Genomic DNA, 11,929 nt, shown 5'->3' on the forward strand with positions numbered 1-11,929 from the left:
CATCCAGCAGTCTGGAGGTTTATCCAAATGTGTTTGATACAGAAATTGGTGGGAAATCTGAGGCTAGAAATACCATTGGCCGCAGCCTTTGCAATGTCACGTAGGAAGAAACCTTGAAAATAGTGGGATTTAAATCAAAGACTAAATGAGTACCCAACTCAGGTTCATCAGGTGTTGCCAGGTAATGTTCATATTACCCAGGATACTATACTTTTGGATCATATGGTTTAACAAAGCTCTTTGATGCACACGCCACATGATTATCGGTGTAGCTCCTGTTGAATCGCAGCATCTTTTTGTCTGTCTTCTTGGGAGTTAAAGAGCAGTGACACACACCACAGACTTTAAAAACTCCCATAACAAGTGCATCTGCCTTTCTTCAGCCACAATTGATTATCATGGAAAATGATTTCAGGACAACTTAGGATGGAGAGCAGTCCTCAAGAGCAGCAAGAAAGATCCTACTTTCCTACAAATGTTCCTAGTAATAAAGAATCAGAGGAGAGAAACAGAGACAGAATTGTTGTTAAAGTGATGGTTTTCCAAAGTTATCCATTGCACATCAGCTAAGGGCCCAATCCACCCCTGTACTGCCCAATCGACTGTACTGCATTGCCTTTAATAGGGCACAGGATCAGACTGTATCATAGTTTTAGTCATTTTAAAACAACACAAATGCCAAAGATAGATAGATAGATAGATTTTCCATGTACAGATGGAAATCTAGCACCCCAGAGTACTTGGTTAATCAGAAAAGTTTGGTTAGCTCAAATGAGCTAAACAAAAATTAATAAGTTAACTATAATTGCCTTTAGAGTCTGATTTTTTTTCATTCAAGCAGAATCTAACCATCTAAACCGTGAAATCTGTAAAGGCATGTCACTGTAGAAGTCTTAAGTCTAGAATTTTATCTCAGATGTTTTAGGGCCATATCTTGTCGTAACCTACACATAGGCAGACCCCATTGACTCTCCACCTGTCCAAATGCAGGAAATAAAATTTGAGAGCTTTCATAAAATGCACTTTGGTATGCTTCTCTGTGTGTAAGCCAGTGGTTTCCCCCCTTTTAATTAAACAGGCATGACTTATAGAAATGGATTCATAGCCACGTACCTATAAGTAAGAACAGATCTCCTCATTGGAACCAACGTAGAGAGCTGCTTAAAAACAAACGGTGTGAGATAGCCCTTGGTAAATTATATCCCACGGGCAGCAGCAACCAAGAGAACAGTTATGGAACTTAGAAGCCAAACATTACTAATGACTTGTGAACCTCAAGAGGTTCAATGGTGCAGTTTGGATAGGAATAAATGTGTTTATCACTCCCCGAGTGTAGTCTTTTCTCTGTTGATATGTGCCGATGTGTCAATAGCGGATCAGTATGAGCCCCTAAAGCCAGGGCCGGCTCTCGGCTCCCGCTGAGCAAGCACGTGCTTGGGGTGGCACATTTCCAGGGGCGGCTTTCCGGCCATCCCTTTTTTTCCCCCTAGCCTCACTCAGTCAACCAATGAGCCCCTGTGTGGGGCGCGGCGGCAGGCTCAGCACGGGGGTCCCAGCCCGGGGGCAGTCCCTGCCCTGGCCCCCCACCGCCAGGGGAGCAGGGCGATGCAGCTCCTCCACCCCTGCCCGCCCCTGCCACACGTGTCACAAGCAGCGGAGGAGCTGCGAGCCGAGTGGAGCAGAGCCCAGGATCGGGGCAGGACTCGCAGCCAGTAAGTTGCCCTGGGCGGCTCGGTGCTGGGCGGGTGCCCCTGATCTGCCTCCCTCCCCGTGGCTGACCCGCCCCCAGCCGCTCTGTCAGTTACTGTCCCCTCTGCGGGAGTGGGGCCGGGTCTGAGATTGGGCTGGGGGCCCACGGGCGGGATGTACAGCCCCAAGTACCTAACTCCAAACACTGCTCTAGCATTACGCATTCTTTTAACATTGCCAGGATCAGTGGCTTCTGGTGAGCGCAGTTTCTCAAAACTGAAATTACTAAAAAATTATTTGAGGTCCACCATGTCTCAAAATCGTTTGTCAGGACTCGCATTAATTTCAGTTGAAAGGACCACTGCAAAACATTTAGATTTCACTGAATTATTAAAAGACTACACAAGTATAAAAACCAGAAACATTCAGTTCATATAAATTCTTTTAATTTATTAGAAACTGGGCGTACCGGAAGACACTAACATTTTTCATTACCGTGTATAGTTGAACCCAAATTGTTTGTAATTGTGATTTTGTTAAAATTAAATGAATACTGTAGCAGAGTGGTCACCCCGCTCCTGCCCGGAAGGGTTAAAAGCAGCCCTGGGGGAGGGTTGTGGCTGGGGAAGGCTGAATGGAGAAGCAGTCTCAGCTGTGGCCACTCCCCAATCAGGGCCCAGCTGGCCCTTATAAGAGGGCAGAGGGCCAGGAGCAGACAGCCCCTCTCTCTGCCCTGGTCTACACTAGGACTTTAGGTCGAATTTAGCAGCATTAAATCGATGTAAACCTGCACCCGTCCACATGATGAAGCCCTTTATTTTAACTTAAAGGGCTCTTAAAATCAATTTCCGTACTCCACCCCTGACAAGTGGATTAGCGCTTAAATCCTTGCCGGGTCGAATTTGGGGTACTGTGGACACAATTTGACGGTATTGGCCTCCGGGAGCTATCCGAGAGTGCTCCATTGTGACCGCTCTGGACAGCACTCTCAACTCAGATGCACTGGCCAGGTAGACAGGAAAAGAACTGTGAACTTTTGAATCTCATTTCCTGTTTGGCCAGCGTGGCAAGCTGCAGGTGACCATACAGAGCTCATCAGCAGAGGTGACCATGATGGAGTCCCAGAATCACAAAAGAGCTCCAGCATGGACTGAACGGGAGGTACGGGATCTGATCGCTGTATGAGGAGAGGAATCTGTGCTATCAGAACTCCGTTCCAGTTTTCGAAATGCCAAAACCTTTGTCAAAATCTCACAGGGCATGAAGGACAGAGGCCATAACAGGGACCCGAAGCAGTGCCACGTGAAACTTAAGGAGCTGAGGCAAGTCTACCAGAAAAACAGAGGGGCGAACGGCCGCTCTAGGTCAGAGCCCCAAACATGCCGCTTCTATGATGAGCTGCATGCCATTTTAGGGGGTTCAGCCACCACTACCCCAGTCGTGTTGTTTGACTCCTTCAATGGAGATGGAGGCAACATGGAAGCACGTTTTGGGGACGAAGAAGAAGATGATGATGATGATGAGGTTGTAGATAGCTCACACCAAGCAAGTGGAGAAACCGGTTTTCCCGACAGCCAGGAACTGTTTCTCACCCTGGACCTGGAGCCAGTACCCCCCAAACCCACTCAAGGCTGCCTCCTGGACCCAGCAGGCGGAGAAGGGACCTCCGGTGAGTGTACCTTTTAAAATACTATACATGGTTTAAAAGCAACCATGTGAAAGGATTAATTTGCCCTGGCATTCACGGCTCTCCTGGATGTACTCCCAAAGCCTTTGCAAAAGGTTTCTGGGGAGGGCAGCCTTATTGCGTCCTTCATGGTAGGACACTTTACCACTCCAGGCCAGTAACACGTACTCGGGAATCATTGTACAACAAAGCATTGCAATGTATGTTTGCTGGCGTTCAAACAACATCCGTTCTTTATCTCTCTGTGTTATCCTCAGGAGAGTGAGACATCATTCATGGTCACCTGGTTGAAATAGGGTGCTTTTCTTCAGGGGACACTCAGAGGAGCCCGTTCCTGTTGGGCTGTTTGCCTGCGGCCGAACAGAAATGTTCCCCGCTGTTAGCCACGGGGAGGGGTGAGGGTTGAGGGGGTAGCCACGCGGTGGTGGTGGGGGGGCAAAATGCGACCTTGTAACGAAAGCACATGTGCTATGTATGTAATGTTAACAGCAAGGTTTACCCTGAAAGACTGTAGCCACTATTTTATAAAATGTGTCTTTTTAAATACCACTGTCCCTTTTTTTTTCTCCATCAGCTTCATGTGTTTCAATGATCACAGGATCTTCTCCTTCCCAGAGGCTAGTGAAGCTTAGAAAGAAAAAAAAAACTCACTCGTGATGAAATGTTCTCTGAGCTCATGCTGTCCTCCCACATTGACAGAGCACAGACGAATGCGTGGAGGCAAATAATGTCAGAGTGCAGGAAAGCACAAAATGACCAGGAGGAGAGGTGGCGGGCTGAAGAGAGTAAGTGGCGGGCTGAAGAGAGTAAGTGGCGGGCTGAAGACAGGGCTGAAGCTCAAATGTGGCGGCAGCGTGATGAGAGGAGGCAGGATTCAATGCTGAGGCTGCTGGAGGATCAAACCAGTATGCTCCAGTGTATGGTTGAGCTGCAGCAAAGGCAGCTGGAGCACAGACTGCCACTACAGCCCCTGTGTAACCAACCGCCCTCCTCCCCAAGTTCCATAGCCTCCACACCCAGACGCCCAAGAATGCAGTGGGGGGGCCACCGGCCAACCAGCCACTCCACCACAGAGGATTGCCCAAAAAAAAGAAGGCTGGCATTCAATAAATTTTAAAGTTGTAAACTTTTAAAGTGCTGTGTGGCATTTTCCTTCCCTCCTCCACCACCCCTCCTGGGCTACCTTGGTAGTCATCCCCCTGTTTGTGTGATGAATGAATAAAGAATGCATGAATGTGAAGCAACAATGACTTTATTGCCTCTGCAAACGGTGATCGAAGGGAGGAGGGGAGGGTGGTTAGCTTACAGGGAAGTAGAGTGAACCAAGGGGCAGGGGGTTTCATCAAGGAGAAACAAAGAGAACTTTCACACCGTAGCCTGGCCAGTCATGAAACTGGTTTTCAAAGCTTCTCTGATGCGTACTGCGCCCTCCTGTGCTCTTCTAACCGCCCTGGTGTCTGGCTGCGCGTAACCAGCAGCCAGGCGATTTGCCTCAACCTCCCACCCCACCATAAATGTCTCCCCCTTACTCTCACAGATACTGTGGAGCACACAGCAAGCAGTAATAACAGTGGGAATATTGGTTTCGCTGAGGTCTAAGCGAGTCAGTAAACTGCGCCAGCGCGCCTTTAAACGTCCAAATGCACATTCTATCACCATTCTGCACTTGCTCAGCCTGTAGTTGAACAGCTCCTGACTACTGTCCAGGCTGCCTGTGTACGGCTTCATGAGCCATGGCATTAAGGGGTAGGCTGGGTCCCCAAGGATAACTATAGGCACTTCAACATCCCCAACAGTTATTTTCTGGTCTGGGAATAAAGTCCCTTCCTGCAGCTTTTGAAACAGACCAGAGTTCCTGAAGATGCGAGCGTCATGTACCTTTCCCGGCCATCCCACGTTGATGTTGGTGAAACGTCCCTTGTGATCCACCAGAGCTTGCAGCACTATTGAAAAGTACCCCTTGCGGTTTATGTACTCGCCGGCTTGGTGCTCCGGTGCCAAGATAGGGATATGAGTTCCCTCTATGACCCCACCACAGTTAGGGAATCCCATTGCAGCAAAACCATCCACTATGACCTGCACATTTCCCAGGGTCACTACCCTTGATATCAGCAGATCTTTGATTGCGTGGGCTACTTGCATCACAGCAGCCCCCACAGTAGATTTGCCCACTCCAAATTGATTCCCAACTGACCGGTAGCTGTCTGGCGTTGCAAGCTTCCACAGGGCTATCGCCACTCACTTCTCAACTGTGAGGGCTGCTCTCATCTTGGTATTCATGCACTTCAGGGCAGGGGAAAGCAAGTCACAAAGTTCGATGAAAGTGCCCTTACGCATGCAAAAGTTTTGCAGCCACTGGGAAACATCCCAGACCTGCAACACTATGCGGTCCCACCAGTCTGTGCTTGTTTCCCGAGCCCAGAACCTGCCCCATTAGCACCATGATGCATGCACTGGCAGGGCCCATGCTTTCAGAGAAATCTGTGTCCATGTCCTGATCACTCACATGACCGCGCTGACGTCGCCTCCTCGCCCGGTATCGCTCTGCCAGGTTCTGGTGCTGCATATAGTGCTGGATAATGCGTGTGGTGTTTAATGTGCTCCTAATTGCCAAAGTGAGCTGAGCGGCCTCCATGCTTGCCTTGGTATGGCGTCCGCACAGAAAAAAGGCGCGGAACGATTGTCTGCCATTGCTCTGATGGAGGGAGGGGCAACTGATGACACGGCTTACAGGGTTGGCTTCAGGGAGCTAAAATCAACAAAGGGGGTGCCTGTACATCAAGGAGTATTTCAGGCAGGACTTCATGGAGGGTTCCAATAAGAAATGGTGCACCTAAGTTATTGTTCTTATTGGAACAAGGAGGTTAGTCTGGCCTCTGATTGATACGTGGCTAGATTTACCTCGCTGCACCTTCCCTGTGAGTGACTGCAGTGTGACCTAGAGGAATGAGTCCCCTAGAGGAATGAGTCCCCTAGACGGGCGGGGGGGGGGAAGCAAATGAGTACAAAACAAATCTGGTCTATTTCTTGTTTTGATCTACTCCATCTATCTTTTACATCTTTGGCTGGCAGCAGACAGTGCAGAAGGACTGCAAGCCATCCACATCTCATGGCTGCCCGGCAGAAGATGATGCAGTAGGACTGCTAGTAATCCGTATCGCCTGCCTGTTCACCATAAGATGGTTCAATAGGACTGACTGCAGGACTAAAGAGAAGGACTTGATTAAGTCACTCCAAATTTAGTCCCTGCGCCCATGTCTGTCCAGGCGCTCCCAGCCGACGCGGCCAGGAGCACCTCAGACATGACGACGACGGCTACCAGTCCTATTGCACCGTCTGCTGCCACAAGGCAATGGGTTGCTGCTACTGTGTAGCAATGCAATACCATGTCTGCCAGCACCCAGGAGACATACGGTGATGGTTAGCTGAGCGGGCTCCATGCTTGCCGTGGTATGGCATCTGCACAGGTAACTCAGGAAAAAAGGCACAAAATGATTGTCTGCCCTTGCTTTCATGGAGGGAGGGAGGGAACGGGGGCCTGATGATATGTACCCAGAACCACGCGCGGCAATGTTTTAGCCCCATCAGGCATTGGGATCTCAACCCAGAATTCCAATGGGCAGCGGAGACTGTGGGAACTGTGGGATAGCTACCCACAGTGCAACGCTCCGGAAGTCGACTCTAGCCTTGGTACTGTGGAAGCGCTCCGCCGAGTTAATGCACTTAATGCACTTAGAGCATTTTCTGTGGAGACACACACACTCGAATATATAAAACCGACTAAAAAACCGACTTCTATACATTTGACCTAATTTCGTAGTGTAGACATACCCTCTGTCTCTAGAGGGAGAAGTGCCTGGCTGCTGGGAAGCTGAACAGAGTACCTGAGGGGAGGAGGGCTGGGGAATAGGGTAAGAGAGCTCCCGCCTAGAAAAGCCCCAGGCTGCGGCCTTGTCAAAGGCCAGAAAGGTGCAAGGGTGCAGCCCAGGGTAGGCAGAGGCAGCTGGTCCAAACTCCCCTTGCCTGTGATGATTGGCTTATACAGACTGCAGTCAGCCCCAGTAAAAGGGGGCTAGATGGTGACTGGCAGTAGCCACTGAGGAGAGGTGGGGATAGGGGGTGGAGGCCCCCCTGGGTGGGGAGACCCAGAGAGCAGGTGTACTGCTAGGGGGCAGTGTCCAAGGACAAAGGGCACTGGGTCTGGGAGGGACACGGGGGGCCAGTGGCAGCGAGGCATCAACCTGCAGAGGGCACTCTGGGTCAAAAGAGCTAATTCCCAGGATGACCAACAGGAGGCGCTGCAGGGGTGAGTCTTGCCCCATTACAATACACTAGTAGGAAATTGTTTTATTTCACTAACCACAAATTCTCTGTTTTCATTTTTTAAAATTTTAAACAGTCAAATCCCCCCCAACCAAAAAAAAATAATTGCAAAGTGCAAACGTGTAAAAGCCAAAATAAAAAAAGGGGCGGGGGCAATTTTTTTTTTTTTTTTTGCTTGGGGAGGCAAAAAACCTAGAGCCGGCCCTGCCTAAAGCATTCCCATGCCCTGAGTAGGAAAGCATAGCTACCTACCGTGGGAACTGCAAAATCTAGCAGATGAATCCACATTTATCACTAAATCACCAGATATCAAAATAATCTGTTTTTTAGAAGGTAATTTGATTGATTTATATTCTTTGATACTTGTTTAAATATTTATGCTGAACAAGCAAAACCCACACCAATATGAGAAGAGTATTGTGGCAGTAGCCTTTCAGATTTTTGAAGGTAAATTAGTTTGACATTTTATTTACAGCCAATGAAGAAACAGAGAAACTCTCCCTGTGATGGATTTTCCTCATTAGTTTGGAGAATGCCTCAAGTAGAGCTTCTGACATTGTTTCTTTCAAACGGTTAGACAAACAGTTTATCAAAAGGGTATAAAATTGTCAGGAGATGAAGCAGATTAATGATCAGTAACAGGAAGATCCCTGAATTTATGGTATAAGTAGCAGAATTGTTGGAGCTTCAGAAACAGTTTATTAGATAACTTGCGCGCACACACACACGTATGCAGAATCTGAAGACTTCAACATGCAGAATGGATTTACAGTTTGTGTAACAATAAACAGTTCTTTTAAAAGATGATTATTATCAATTTAACTGCAGATGGTGCTGAACTGGAATTTCTTTGTATTGATCTTCTGAGGGAGCACCCAACAAATACTGCACCTAATACATGAAGCAGGCTTCCACCAACCTAATGTGGTCTGTTTCAGAGTAGCAGCCGTGTTAGTCTGTATTCGGAAAAAGAAAAGGAGTACTTGTGGCACCTTAGAGACTAACCAATTTATTTGAGCATAAGCTTTCGTGAGCTACAGCTCACTTCATCGGATGCATACTGTGGAAAGTGTAGAAGATCTTTTTATACACACAAAGCATGAAAAAATACCTCCCCCCACCCCACTCTCCTGCTGGTAATAGCTTATCTAAAGTGATCACTCTTCTTACAATGTGTATGATAATCAAGTTGGGCCATTTCCAGCACAAATCCAAGTTTTCTCCCCCCCTCCTCCCCCCACACAAACCCACTCTCCTGTTGGTAATAGCTTATCTAAAGTGACCACTCTCCTTACAATGTGTATGATAATCGAGGTGGGCCATTTCCAGCACAAATCCAGGGTTTAACAAGAACGTCTGAGGAGCGGGGTGGGGGCGTAGGAAAAAACAAGGGGAAATAGGATACCTTTTAACATCCTTTGACCACAAGGACCAAGGTTTTCAAAAGAGACTAAGTGATTCCGGTGCCTCAATTATTGGGTGCCCAATCTGAGACACCTTAAAGAAGCCTGGTTTTCAGAGGTTGGGTGCTCAGCACTCTTGGAAAAATCAGATCTCTTTAAGGTATCTCAAATTGGGCACCCAGAATCTCTAATTACATTTCAAGATTTTAGCCAAGGTGTTTTGGTGTTATAATGGGAACCAGTTGCAGACTTCTCCGTTTGGATCACCTCTATATTTGCATATCGGCTGTCATCTAGAGAACATTTTCTCCAAACTGAGCCCTGCTGGGGAAGGTATGCGCTTGCCAAGAGTTCTTTTCTCCCACCCGCCCTTTGGGTCATCTTATTTTTTAACTCTCTCATGAAAGTCTGTTAGCTTACGGGTTCTTGTCCTTTTTCTTTCTGAGCCCCTGCCCCCACCCCCATGCTATAAAAGCTCCATGTCCCACCTGTGCCACAACAACTGTCACTCTGCATATAAAAGCCAGGGCCGGGGTTAGGGGATAGCAAGCAGGGCAATTGCCCCAGGCTCCATGCCACAGGGGGCTCCACAAAGCTAAGTTACTCAGGCTTCAGCTTCAGCCCCAGGGGGCCCCCGGATCTCTGGTTGAGAACTGCTGTGATGACTTATTATTTCTTACCAGTTCAGAAACACTTAGATTGAAAATTCAATCCCCCGCCCCCAGCACAGAACTGGCAATGGCGTAACTACATGATGTTTTTATACTTAGGTTAAGGAAGTTTGAGAAACACTGGTTTAAAAGCTGCTATAAATCTTAGTCTCCACTTGTCTCTACCAGGTGGCATCAGTTTAACAGGGTGACTATTTTCTAGGCTTGCCAAGAACATCTTAAAACTTGTATCATTGCCCTGGCAAATTTCAAGCCCTTAGCACATCATTAACTCTCCAGCAGATTAATCCACAGAGCCGAACTTTACACAAAAAGAACGAGGAGTATTTGTGGCACCTTAGAGACACAAGGACTCCTCGTTCTTTTTGTTGATCCAGACTAAGACGGCTACCACTGGAACTTTACACAGGCAAGCACTCTTCCCCCGCAGTGTCATTCGCTTCCTGGTTAAAATGTAGATTTACACGAGTCACCCAAGCAAACAAACCGTTCAGGGCTAAAGTGTCACAGAGAAGGGGGATGGATGCTTTTAGCAATACAATACTATAGTAGCTAGGGCTGTGCTTAAATCAAAACTTGGACCCCATATTCTCCCAAATTTAGGTGGGTTCAGAATCCATACCCAGGGCTGGCCCCTCTTGGATCCAAAAGCTTAGGCAAGGCTATCTGATTCAAATTTCCTATCTGATTCTTGGGCCTGTCAATAACTTTTGCTAAAAGTAAGTGTAGCAGTCACCAGTCTTCTGTCTTCCTCCTTCCAAAATATACAAGTAGCAGCTTTTGAGTTCAGACTGATGCAAAGGGAGAATTCCATTTGTCCCCGTGATAGTCACTGAAGCACTAATCTGTTTTGCTAATTAAAGACAGCCTCCTAAGAAAAATCTCTCCTCTATGGGCTGCTGATGCCACATCACTCCTACAAAGAAAGGAAGCAATTATTATACAGACAGAAGAACCACAAAGCTAGACTGACACTTAGCAGCCATAATGGAAAATGAAATTTCACACACATGGCAGAAGGTGTTTAAAATGTGCTACAAAAATTATGCGGAGGTTCAGAAATTGAAGCTCCAAATCGGCTCACCGTCAGGTACAGATGCAAAGACATTAAGAAAGACACCAGACATGGCACATTGAAAACATATAGTATGCATCTGTCTTGAATATTTCATTGTGTGTCTTGTCTAGCAGAGTGCTCACCGAGAGATTAAAATCTTACCTCCCGTGCTCCACAGCCAGCTTTAACATGGCTCAGCCTTCTTCATCGCACCAGTATAGGATTAAATAGTTATCCTTGTGCGCCTGAAGGTAATCTCCCCCTGCTCAAAGAAAGCGAGTGGCTTCCATTGAGCGGCAAGAGCTTCTGACATTAAGCTGATATTTGGAAATCAAGAATATCTTTTCAAATGACTTGGGAACGTGCTTCTCAACCTATCAGTTCCCAGAGGTGTGGGACCCAAAATGATGAGAGAGAGAGGCAGAAGAGAGAGAGACATGGGGCGATTTCTCTGATATGTATCATGTTTTCTATAACCTCAGTTTTAAGATTTAGCATTTCAATATGTCAACAAATCACACAAGCAGTGAGAAGCGAGGCCACACTGGGTTTGTTTGGGTTGGAGGTAAATTTAGGTCTAAGGTGAGTAACATGTCTGCTGGCAAAGTACTGTTTAGAAGTTTATTTGGAATTCTTTAGGACAGGGCAAGGAAAGGGCTCAGGCATGAAGCAGCTCTGTTGTTAGGAGCCTGTCGTACCTTAAATACAAATGGGACAAAAGCCACAAGCATTCTGGAATTATCATCAGCCCGGCCTAATGTTGATGTGGTTCGATGTGGTCAGAAAGCGTTTAGTGCAGATAAGGACGGGGATGTAAGAAACTGACATATTACCATTAATGCATCGAAAGCCAGTTCTGAAGTCCCTTGAAGTCAAGTCCTAAAGGTCTATTGTATGGAAAGATACACCAGCTACAGAATGATTTCCTCACTATCAGAGCCGGCGCTAGGCATAAGCTTAGGGCCCTGAGCCCCCTCTTTGCTTTTTATGTGTTGGGGGGGCGGTTTCAAACAAATATTCCTGCTTAGGGCCCCCAATGGGCTAGCACCACCTCTGACGTTAAGCTGATATTTGGAAATCAACATACCAGTGTGTGATG

This window comes from Lepidochelys kempii, chromosome 2, assembly GCF_965140265.1.
Source record: "Lepidochelys kempii isolate rLepKem1 chromosome 2, rLepKem1.hap2, whole genome shotgun sequence".
Lineage (NCBI taxonomy): Eukaryota > Metazoa > Chordata > Testudines > Cheloniidae > Lepidochelys > Lepidochelys kempii.